This window comes from Diabrotica virgifera, chromosome 8, assembly GCF_917563875.1.
Source record: "Diabrotica virgifera virgifera chromosome 8, PGI_DIABVI_V3a".
Classification (NCBI taxonomy): Eukaryota; Metazoa; Arthropoda; class Insecta; order Coleoptera; family Chrysomelidae; genus Diabrotica; species Diabrotica virgifera.
The window spans coordinates 199,925,962-199,937,979 of NC_065450.1; the positions used below are offsets into that span (position 1 = coordinate 199,925,962).

Here is a 12,018-nt window from a genome sequence, read left to right on the forward strand (position 1 = left end):
GTTCACTATTAAGGTGGTAAAGCTCAAAACTATAGCGTCTACGCCATAATCCGTTATCCTGCACCCCTTTATAAATCCTGCATCGCTTTTTGTCATCGTCCACGTTTCGGACGCGTAGTGCACGTTCAGAGTGGAGCGAAGAAAGAGTGCGAGCAAAGAGCAAAGAGTAAAGGGCAAAGAGCAAAGAAGTGCTAAACCAGAGTGGGAGCTGGTAGTTACGCGAGACGAGAGAGAGTTTAGTTCTTTTCCACTCGGCAGTCATAGATAGTTATTTTCTTTTTGAAGTTATACTTCTTTAGGCGCGATTGAGGGTGAAATTTTATTAATCTGCGCGCATGCGCACACAGACAGTATGGAGTTCGTTATTAAATGTTTTAATTTATGTATGTATCAGTCCAGAAAAGGTGTGGAAAGGATATATTAGTGTTTTTAAATATATTTTTCTATAAACGTGTTAAAAATGCAATTTATAGCACTCCATAGGAGCGTTAAAAATGCTACTTTAAAGCACCACTGTACTTTAAAAATTTTAAGGCACTGCAGTTAAAAGTGAATTGTCAAATTGTGAAACGTCAAAATATTTATATTTCATTTATTAACGTTAATATTAATAATACAACTTGCTCAATTTGAAAAAGGTGGTTTAAGGTTTTTTTAAATTTAATTTAAACTGTATTATTGCATTTTCAACACGTTTGTAGAAAACAACTATTAAAATTTGTTAGAATATACAAAAATAAAAGTAGATGTTATTCTATAGTTGTTATGATTTACATATTGACAGTATAGGCAGTTTTGAAGTAATGTCAAGAAAAATATAAAAATGTCAGTCAAGTTCAAGTAAAAGTTTTTGTGGGTATTGTCCTGAAATTGAGAATGAATAAATTATATTTGTTGATATATAAGACGTTTGTAGAAAAAATATTGTATGATATAGGTGTTAAAAAGTACAATTTTTAAGGCACTCATGTGAATTGCAGAATGAGCGAAGCGAATCTTTCACATACGTGCCCTAAAATTGTGCTTTTAACATTTATATCATAAATAACTATTATTATAATTTTTGTGTATTTGGACTTATCTACCTCGGGAATAAGATAATAAGTAATATTTAAAGTATTTTATAATTCACTTCGTATGTTTGTCACTATGTCTGAGAAATCTTTTAGCCCGTATATACAAAAGGGTATAGCTCAGTGATAGAGCGTTAGGCTGGAGATCAAGAGGTCCCCGGTTCAAATCCTGGTGTTTTCTAATCTTTTTTTAATTTTTGGTATTGTTTTAATAAAAAATTTTGGAAAATAGTAAGTAAAAATTTATTTAATCTTTAAATAAAATACAAATAAACTGTCCGAAAACGTGGTACTTCCTGGCTCGCGGAAAATGTTAGAGAATTCATCGTAATAATCAATCCCGCGGTAATCACGGTGAATTTTGCATTTATTCAAAGAGCCACAGGAGGATCCCGTCAAATTAAAAGCATATTTCAGGGTGAAAATGGAGACTTTTGACTACCTACTCGAAAAAATCAAAAATAAATACCTGCTGAATGTCTTAAGGCGAAGATAACGTGGCGCAGTTAATGTTCGTTAAAATTTTTCATTTTGACGAACCTTCCGCGATCCAGAGGAAACTTACGAACATTTAGTAATTGTAGATAATCATGTCTCTGTTCTGTATGTACTTCTACTACATCTTATTTTGGTATTGTTTTGAAACTATTTTCTTGTGGCATCTTATGCAATTTACTATTTTATGTGAAATAAGCCACAATTTGAGTGTGAATCAAGTTTATTTGACGTTCCAAATAAACAGTAAAAAATATCTCTAATAAAATATTTCAAATGTAAGACCAAATGTTTACCTTATCGAGATCGTATCATGAGGTTTTTTCCTCGTTATTTACTATGGGATCACTAACAGAAGATTTCACTGTAATCATTTATGATCTGGTATAAAATCGTAAAAATTCTCGAATTTTAAGCGATTGTTTCAGTCCTGAACATTTCAGGGACTACCTTTTTCGCTTTCCGATGACACAATTATAATATATCTGCTTGTTCCAACTCCGTTGCTTCACCAGAAACAAAGTTAGAAAACTATACGCTCTTCCAAGTTGTGCGTTACCTTTTTCGCTTTCCGGTGATCCAATTATATTAATATCTGATTGTTCCAACTGCGTTGCTTCACCAGAAACGAAGTTAGAAAACTGTAGGTTCTTCCAAGTTTTGCGTTACCTTTTTCGCTTTCCGGTGACCCAAATATTATTATATATCTGCTTGTTCCAACTGCGTTGCTTCACCAGAAACGAAGTTAGAAAACTATAGGCTCTTCCAAGTTGTGCGTTGCCTTTTTCGCTTTCCGGTGGCAAAATTATAATATATCTGCTTGTTCCAACTCCGTTGCTTCACCAGAAACAAAGTTAGAAAACTATAGGCTCTTCCAAGTTGTGCATTACCTTTTTCGCTTTCCGGTGGCACAATTATAATATATCTGCTTGTTCCAACTCCGTTGCTTCACCAGAAACGAAGTTAGATAACTATAGGCTCTTCCAAGTTGTGCGTTACCTGTTTCGCTTTCCGGTGACACAATTATAATATATCTGCTTGTTCCAAGTGCGTTGCTTCACCAGAAACGAAGTTAGAAATCTATAGGTTATTTTAAGTTGTGCGTTACCTTTTTCGCTTTACGGTGACAATTATAATATTCTGCTTGTTCCAACTGCGTTGCTTCACCAGAAACAAAGTTAAATTTTTAATTTATGAATGTTTTTTATATTGATAACGATTTCTGAAGTGAAAGTTGAAACGTCAAGTAAACTTGATTTCAAACTCGAATTGTGGCTTATGCCCAAATAAAATAGTAAATCTTATCTTGTATTTCTCACGCCGGTAAGAAGACAACAATGAAATGACCTTTTTTTTAAATTAGTCCGCATGTATATTTTTTATTTCAGCTTCGAGATGGATGACGTCACTAGTATGTAAATGACAAAAAAACATAATTTAAAAATAAAAATCGATCTGTTTCCGGATTTTTTCTTAAAGTCGTCGGTTTACGAAATAATGAATTTATTTCATTTGGTTTTGCCACACTGTAGAACTAAAAATAATTATTAAGTTACATAATATTTATTTAATTATAAAATTGCATAAAGTTATAAAAAAAAGTCATCGTCGTCATCTGAATAGGGAATCTTTCTGATCACATAACAGCTTTCTTTGAAACACTTCAGCTATCAGGGCATCGATATTCATTTTTTTCGCACAAAGAGTGCGAGCGGAGAAATCAAACTTGTTTGGTTTCGCCGCTTTGCTCTCTGCTAGCACTCTGTGTACCTCGGTTTCTCAGTAGTAGTTTGATTTCAACGCTTTGCTCTTTGCTCTTTGCTCGCACTCTTTCTTCGCTCCCTCTGAACGTACCCTAAGCAAGAGCGCCCATATAAAAATTTTTAGGGGGAGGCCAAACGTATTTTTTGACAAAATACGTTTGTCTATATATTTATGTATATACAATACAAATTTAATTTTTTGTTCTTTCCCAAAAAGCTAGGGGGGCACTGCCCCCTTGCCCATGGGCATGGGCGCCTATGACCCTAAGTGAGGAGTGAGACGGGCTTGATAAGAGAGTTTGTATATCAATATTTTCGTTCTTTTTGTGACTATGTTTGATGTTAAAACTTTCTTTAATCCATAGTATGATCTATTTTTTAGATAATATACCTATACGTCTGTTGATTTCTGCAGCTATTGTGTTACTTTGGTTGATTTGTGAGCCTAGGTAGGTACAGTGTGCCTGCGTAACTTGGAACCATATGGGAACGTTTTTTAATATCAATTTTACGAAAAAAAGTTATTCTTCATAAACTGCTCTGCATAGTCTAAAACCTAAAATGCAATCATCAGATGTCAAATTTTATCAACAGTATACGAGGTATGTCAAAAAATATGAATTTCGCTCAAGAGTAAAGTGCCTTTATATTTCACAATATCGAAAATTGTTATTAAGGAAAGTTTGTTTGGAATTAAAAATTATGATATAACATGCATTTACGTTCTTCTAAAAAAAATTTTTAATTCCAAACAACTATTCTTAATAACAATTTTCGATAATGTGAAATATAAAGGCACTTTACTCTCGAGCGAAATTCATATTTTTTTACATACCTTGTAGGAACGTTGATAAAATTTGATATCTGATTATTGTGCATCTTAGGTTTTAGACTATGCAGCGTTCTCTATGAAGAATAACTTTTTTTCGTAAAATTTATGTTAAAAAAGTTTCCCATATGGTTCCAAGTTACGCAGACACACTGTAATGAACTTCGTTCCAACTTCTATATGTTCCACCTGTTAGATCTTCGTGTTTGCATTAATTTTTCTATTTATCAAGTTTTAAAATACAATCCAATGTGATAGCAGATGTTTTTGACGATAGGGTATCAATTTGTCTCAATATCCTCTACTTTTATTTTTGGTGGCTGTTGCTTCTATATATGTTTATTTCACGTTAAATATTATGGTTATATTATGGGATTAGGCCACAATTATTAAGCAAAGCACCCTTTTTATTTGTCTCCAAATAGTGTCAGAGTTGTTTTTATTGGTTACTAATGGTAGTGTTTAGTAGATACCAAAAAAACCGTGAAATTGCTTCATTATTCTGTACCTACGCCATCATTTATTTTTATAATTGGATGTCCCGACAATTATTGCATTTAAATACAATTGAAGTAGGTATTTACTTTCATAATTGTGTAGCACAAAACAATTTAGTACCTATTCTTTACAAAAAGTTATCAGTAGGTACTTCTATAATTATTATATTTTTAAGATAGGCTAGTAAGTTAACTTCATTTAAATGTCACGTGTTTAATATAATAATAATTAAATAAGAAATAATTACTTAATAATAAAAATAATACAGATAATAAGTGTTGAAAGAATATTACACCTGTAATATTAAATTAGAAGAAAACATAAACACAAGCCTGATCTCAAATGACACATCAAGCTCAAGGGAAGAAGAAAACAGGACATGGAGAATAGAAAAAGAAGAGGTAACGAAGCAACAAAAATAATTAAAGACGGAAAAACTGGAAAAGAAGATGGAATAGAACCGGAATTGATGAAATGGATGGTCTAGGAAGCCATAGACTAGCTCTGGATTATAATGTAATAATAGACAAGGCGAAAACGGCGGGTTCGTTGGGAAAAAAATGAGATTTTTTTGCATAATCACATTCGTGAGACATCCCAGAATAAGGTTCAAGAAATCGCCCACGTGAAAAGTGGTCCAATTTTTTTTTAACAATTTTTTTTAATCAAATTGCAAAAATCAATATTTTTTGCACTGAAAATTTTTTTTTAGATTTTTTGTATCATTCTGAACAAAAAAGGTCTCTCATAATTTTTCTCTAAAGTTGATCGTTTTCCAGTTATAAGTAATTTAAAATTTGAAAAACTCGAAAATGGCCATTTTTAAGACTTAATAACTCATTAAAAATTATTATTATGAAAGTCAGAAAATCACTAAATCAAAGACTAAAGCTCCCCCTACATGATCCTGAAAAAATTTGTGTCATTAATTTATTACTAAGATGTTATTTTTAATTAATAACAATGAGCGGTTAGATCGTATTGACGCGGCTGTAAATGTGAGTGCGAGTAAGATGCACAATTGGACTGCCGGACTGGCATCTCTCTCGCACTCTGCATTTACGGCCGCCTAACACTTGCATGGCGCTCATTATTATTACATACTTAAAAATAACAGCGCAGTAATAAAATAATGACAAAAATTTCTTCAGGATCTTGTAGGGGAACTTTAAACTTTGATCTAGTCACTTTCTGACTTTCATAATAATAAATTTTAACCGAGTTAATAAGCTTTGAAAATCGCCATTTTTCGTTTTTTTCAATTTTAAATTGCTTATAACTCGAAAACGATCAACTTTACAGAAAAATTATAAGAGACCTTTTTTGTCCAGAATGGTCCAAAAAATCTAAAAAAAATTGTCCAGGCCAAAAATATTGATTTTTGCAATTTGATTAAAAAAAATTGTTAAAAAAATTTGGACCACTTTTCACGTGGGCAACTTTTTGAACCTGATTCTGGGATGTCTCACGAATGTGATTATGCAAAAAAATCTCATGGGAATATTTTTTCCAACGAACCAGCCGTTTTCGCCTTGTCTTTGTCTATGAAGCATTGACCGGCAAATTTTACCGCCCACCTTAAAAATGGGTAACTTTTGATGTCTCGAGTTTCCTAAACCTGTTGTCCGATTTAAGTGATTTTTTTAATATGTTATAGGCTTATTCTTTAACAATATCGCTGTAATAATATTGTTGCTAGACATGTAAATTGTCATTGTATACCGAGAGTACCAATCAAACTGTGATTTTTTTTTAATTCGCGTCTCCCTGTGGAATATTCTAGCATTTATAAAATACTGAAATTAAAACCCAACTATGGCGTCATTTTTTCTCAACATTCTGTTTTTCGATTCATTCGCTTATGTTGGTCCATAAAAAAGTTAGGTACTTTAACAACTAGCCATGTTTTTCATCAATACAGGATGTTCTTAAATAAGTATGGCAAACTTTAAGGGGTAATTTTGTATGAAAAATTTATAACAGTTTTCTTTATAAACGTATGCCCGCAAATGCTTCGTTTACGAGATACGGGATATTGAAGTTTTTCTTACAAACTGGCGATTTATATATTGTTTTAAAACCGGTTAAGATATGCAAATGAAATTTGGTGAGTTTTAAGACGTCGTTATTGCGCATTTTTTGACATACAACTAAGAATCTTATATTCACTAAAATTTTTTTAGATATTTATCATAAAATATAGAGCAAAGGATAAAAAATTATATGTAGGACATAGAAATTTACAAAAAGTAGAAATATCTGAAGGAGCTTTTGCTGATGATCAGACCTGATCAGCCTGTGTAGTAATAATAGCGGACAGTAGAAACAACTTACAGTACAATCTAATTCTCTGGAATGAAGGTCTAGAAGAATATGACATGAAAATAAACAAACAAAACACAAAAGTACTGGTTAATGATGAAAACCCAGAGATATTAAATATAGTAATTCAAGATGTTAACATTGAGCAAGTAAGATCGTTTCAATATCTAAGGGTGGAAATATATGCAACAGGAAGAACGGAGATGGAAATTAAGAATAGATAATAGACAAAACAATGAAGCTTTATTAGGTATGCAATGAACCAGAAATTTATAAACAAAGGCGAAGTAACACAAAAAACAAAAATTAACGTGTTCAAGACGATATTCAGACCTATACTAACCTATGAGTGTGAAACATTTGTGTTGGATGAAAGAGAAAAAAGCAGAATTCAAGCAGTCGAAATGAAATATCTAAGAAGAGTTAAAGATGTGACCAGACATGATAGATTAAGAAATACTGGTATACGAGAAGATCTTAATATAGAAGCTGTTCTGGAATACATTGAAAAAAGACAATTTAGTTGATGGGGACACTTGCAAAGAATGGACAAAATGAGACCAGTGAAGAAGGTTTGGGAAGCAAAAATACAGAAAAGGAAGAAAAGAGGACGACCAATAACAACATGGGATGGAGTAGTAAGAATACTAGAAAAGAAAAGAATAACATTGAGAGAGGCAACCAATGTGGCGAAGAATCGAAAAGAATGGAAAAAGTTTTTAAATAATTAGTATGGATACTAGTAATTATAATGTAGAAATTGTAAACCCGACACCGTAAGGTAAAAGGGTCAGGGCCGGATTTAAGGGAGCAGGGCAGGCTGGGCAGCTGCCCGGCGCCCCCACAAAATCCCAAACATAAAAAACTAAGCACATTATTCACATAAAATAATTTTTGTTTTATGCAAACATAATTATGTGTATCAAAAATAATTTCTTATTTATCGTTATCTTGAGTTGGCACTACGCCACTGAATATAATAACATTGATCAAAACATTGCTTACTCCACATTTACAAAGTTTGAACTTAAATTTGAGCCAAACTTGCCTCCTACGCCTACAATAATTTATTTGTCTTCTAAATCATATTCTACATCATGCATATTTTTTAAATACCCTTTTTGCATGGATTGCAAAATACTCAGAACATAATCAAGTGGAATTCATTATTTTTTGTTGTCATAATTTGGTTACGAGTTTGACCTTAAATTATCCTGTTGACAAAAATTGTGGCATAAGCAAGTCTGAAAATCTGGCACTAAACCACTCATTTGTTTTGTGACTTTGTGCTACTTGGAGAAAGAATAATAATTGTCAGCTGTAATAGTATTTACGATAATCTAGTAAAACAGCAATATTACTCACCACTCACCTGTTTGTATTATTTCGTACTGTTACCCCTGTTGAAAAAGGTAAGTTTTTACTTTATTTTTGTGATAGCCTAGAAGTTTCCTATCTAGTATTTGGAGGGTTGGGACTTTTAAAATATAAAAATGTAAATAAAGTCATGCTACTCATACAAACATGGTCAGGCGAGGCCGGAAAATATTAAGTTGTACATTGGATTGTTAACTGTTAAATAATTGGGATACAAGTTTAAATGCTAATTTCTAAAATCATTCAAATGGTGCGTATTAAATAAAATTGTGCTGTGTGCTCTCATTGTTACTGGTACCTATAATAGTCCATTGACTCACTGTTTTTTCTCAAAATTTTAAAGAACCGCTTGAATTGACATGAAATTTGGCATACACATAAATAATAACATGTCAAAGAATAAAAGTGAATTTTGCCGATTTGTGCTTTTGCCCTGGAGGTGAGTTTCACCCCTCCTCGGGTGTGAAAAAATAAGTTCAAAATAAGTCCGGAAATGGATAAACTGACGAATTCTAAGCAACTTTTGTTCTATAGCATTTTTTCACTAAGTTAATACTTATGTAGTGTTATTATTTTAGTTATTCATCATCATCAGTAGCTCGACAATAATTTTCGGTCCTGGCTTGTTCTAGGATTTTCCGCCATTCTGTTTTGTTCCTTGCTTTGTTTTTTCAGTTGGTAATCTTAAGTGTTTTCAGATCTTGTTCCACTTGTTCCATGTATCTAACTTTGGGTCTTCCCTTTGACCTTCTCCCTACTGGTGTCTGCCTCATTATATGTTTTGGTGTTTCAGTCTTCGACATCCGTTCAACATGGCCCATCCAGTGCAGACGTCTGATCTTTATGGATGTTACGACGTCGGGTTCGTTGTATGCTGCGTAAGGGGGTGGTTTCTCTGGTATCCGTTTGATGCAGTATAATTCCATCATATAGTGGATCTCTGTTTTTTTTTTAATTTTTCTTTGAAGAAGTCTGTTATTATTTCAGTTATTTGCAGTAAATTTGCGAGTAAATATGTTCATTTTTCAACAAAAAAAAAACACGTTTTTAGACGATTTTTTTTGCAAATGACTAAAAAAGTAAGTATTTTATCGAAAAAACATTCTTATCAAAAATATAAGTGTAGCTTATGAATAAGTGAAAAAAATGGTGTATGTATGAATTCTAGAGAGCAAGTCCAGCCTTGCTGTCTCTAACTACAGTGGAGAGTGATCATTCTCAAAACTAAAGTTAATTAACAATCGCCTTCGGTCTATGATGGGCCAAGAGCGTTTTATCTCTCTATAATGAGCATTAAACACGATGTCTTAAAGGAACTAAATAGATATCTCAGGCATAATTAAGGAATTTTCAATTCAACAATCTAAAAAATACCCAGACTTTTTTACCATACATTTTACAATATTTATTTTTAATATTTTACGGTAACAAGTTACACCTCTTGTATTTTTTATTATTTAAAAATATATTTATAAATGTAGATCAACATTTTTTTTTTTAATTTTTAAAAGGGAAAACTCTATACTTGGTTGCATACCATAGTTATAACAACAATTTTTTAATGGTAGGAGGTAGGGTCCCACACCAATTCTGCCCAGGGGCACCCACTGCCAGTGGCGTAACTAGTCTGACCTGCGCCCCAATGCAAGTATTCCTCGTGCGCCCCTATTCCCAGACTTATTTCCCCCCCCTTGCCCCCCTAACCTCCAACGAAACTAACAACGACATTTCTCCGTACTTCCAGGGGATACTATTTCAATTTCAGTACACACGACATTGTACAAGCCATATCCAATCAGAGAAAAATTATTCAAAGAATTATAACAGTAATTTTAAAGTTAATTATTAAAAACATTATTATTCAAAAATTAATTGAAAGTAAAATTAAGGGGCTATCCTAGTGTAAAGGTACGAAATTCACATATAGTACATTCTTTCACGGTTTTTGCTGTAAATTTGATATGGTGCCGATGTGCGATTTTGCCCTGGGGGTGAGTTTTACCCCATCTCGTGGGTGATAAATATATGTTCCCTAATTAGGAACTTAAATATAATTAATCGTTACCGCTTCACAAGTTACTTTACTTATGTTGTGTTTATACGATCTGTAAGTTTCATCGATATAAAGTGCTTATTTTTGAAAAAATTTGGTTTTAAAGTAAAGTTTTTAAAAATTTTAATTTAAAAAAAAAAATGCTTTTTTCAAAATAACTTAAAAATTGTTAGACATTTCCAAAAATCTTAATCAATAAAAAAAGTCGGCTTTACTTTTCTGAATACTTTCTATTTTTTTGTTTTTCTGTACGACAAAAATTGGTTAAGATTCGGTGTTTCTAAATTTGCATACACTCGTGATAAGTGACTCGTTCAAGCCCTTTTAACTACAGCTCTTTCAAAAATAAGGACTTTGAACCGATGAAACTTACAGACCATAATATGATCAAGAATTACGCGAGTAAAAAACTTGTGAAGTGGTAATAATTAAGTTCATTTGAAATGCTAATTAGGGGGTGATTTTCCCGATTTCTTACCAAAAAGAGGGACCAACTTCATTTTGAGCGCAACTTGTTTACTTTTGATGCTAAAAAATTTTTTTAAAAAACAAAAATAAGCATTTTTTAAAACACTTTAAAAAAGTTAAAATGAGTTTTCCCCAAAAAAGTGCTTCGCTTTTTGGATATGGCAAGTGAAAATATTCGATTTGGAAATTGACGAATATGAACCTATTTTTCATTAGCCATAACTCTGCTTCTGCTCGGTATAGTGACCTAACATAGACACCATGTTTTTCACTTTTTTACGTGATATATTTGTGATAAGAATTTTTTTGACCAAATACTTACTTTTTGAGTTATTTGCGAAAAACCGTCTGAAAACGTGGTTATTTTGTAGAAAAATTAACATATTCACTCGCAAATAACTCGAACACTATTAACTCGGAGAAAAAACTTTATAGAACAAAAGTTGCTTGGAATTAGTCATTTTATCCATTTCTGGACTTATTTCAAACATATATTTTTCACTCCCAAAAGAGGGTCAAACTCACCCCTAGAGCAAAAGCACACATCGGCACAATATCACTTTTTTTCTTTGACTTCATTGGATTGACTCATGTCATTCCAAGCGGTTCTTTAAAATTTAGAGGTTTTGCAATATTTTACCTTTAAAGAACGTACTAATACTTTTTTGTTAATTTCTAAAATAAAAAGAACTGTACCAATTGTTTTGAAAATGTGCATGAGCATTTATTATGAAAAGAAGTACATGTAAAATAATTTTCATAAAAAAATATCGAAAATTAAACGATTTATACGCCATCTACTTGCACCGTGAAAATAAAAACAGCTCCACTGCTGCAGTGATTGTGATTGGGACTCATAGAGACCCTGAAACATAAAATTTCAAAGTTATTATTGAAATATAAGTTATTTTCTATATCATCAACTAGGGGTGTTTGTGGCCGGCCACAGTCGCTCGTCTGTGATGCAACGTCCACTCCACATAAGAACCCACGGTATCACGGTAAATCATCGGAAACTATGTATTTTTGTGGATCCACAGAGTTCCCGGCCACAGTCGCCCGTCTGTTATGGCGCTAACGGAATAAAATACCACGAATGTTTTGCTTCAACATATTTTTTTTGCTAAAATTTTTCCAGAA

At 32.4% G+C, this 12,018-nt stretch overlaps 1 protein-coding gene across 1 annotated transcript in view; it reads left to right on the top strand.

Annotated features, from left to right (window-relative positions):
• The window catches only part of LOC114328240 (1-acyl-sn-glycerol-3-phosphate acyltransferase beta), a 70,605-nt gene that overhangs the window by 405 nt on the left and 58,182 nt on the right, over nt 1-12,018 (top strand). The window lies entirely within an intron of this gene.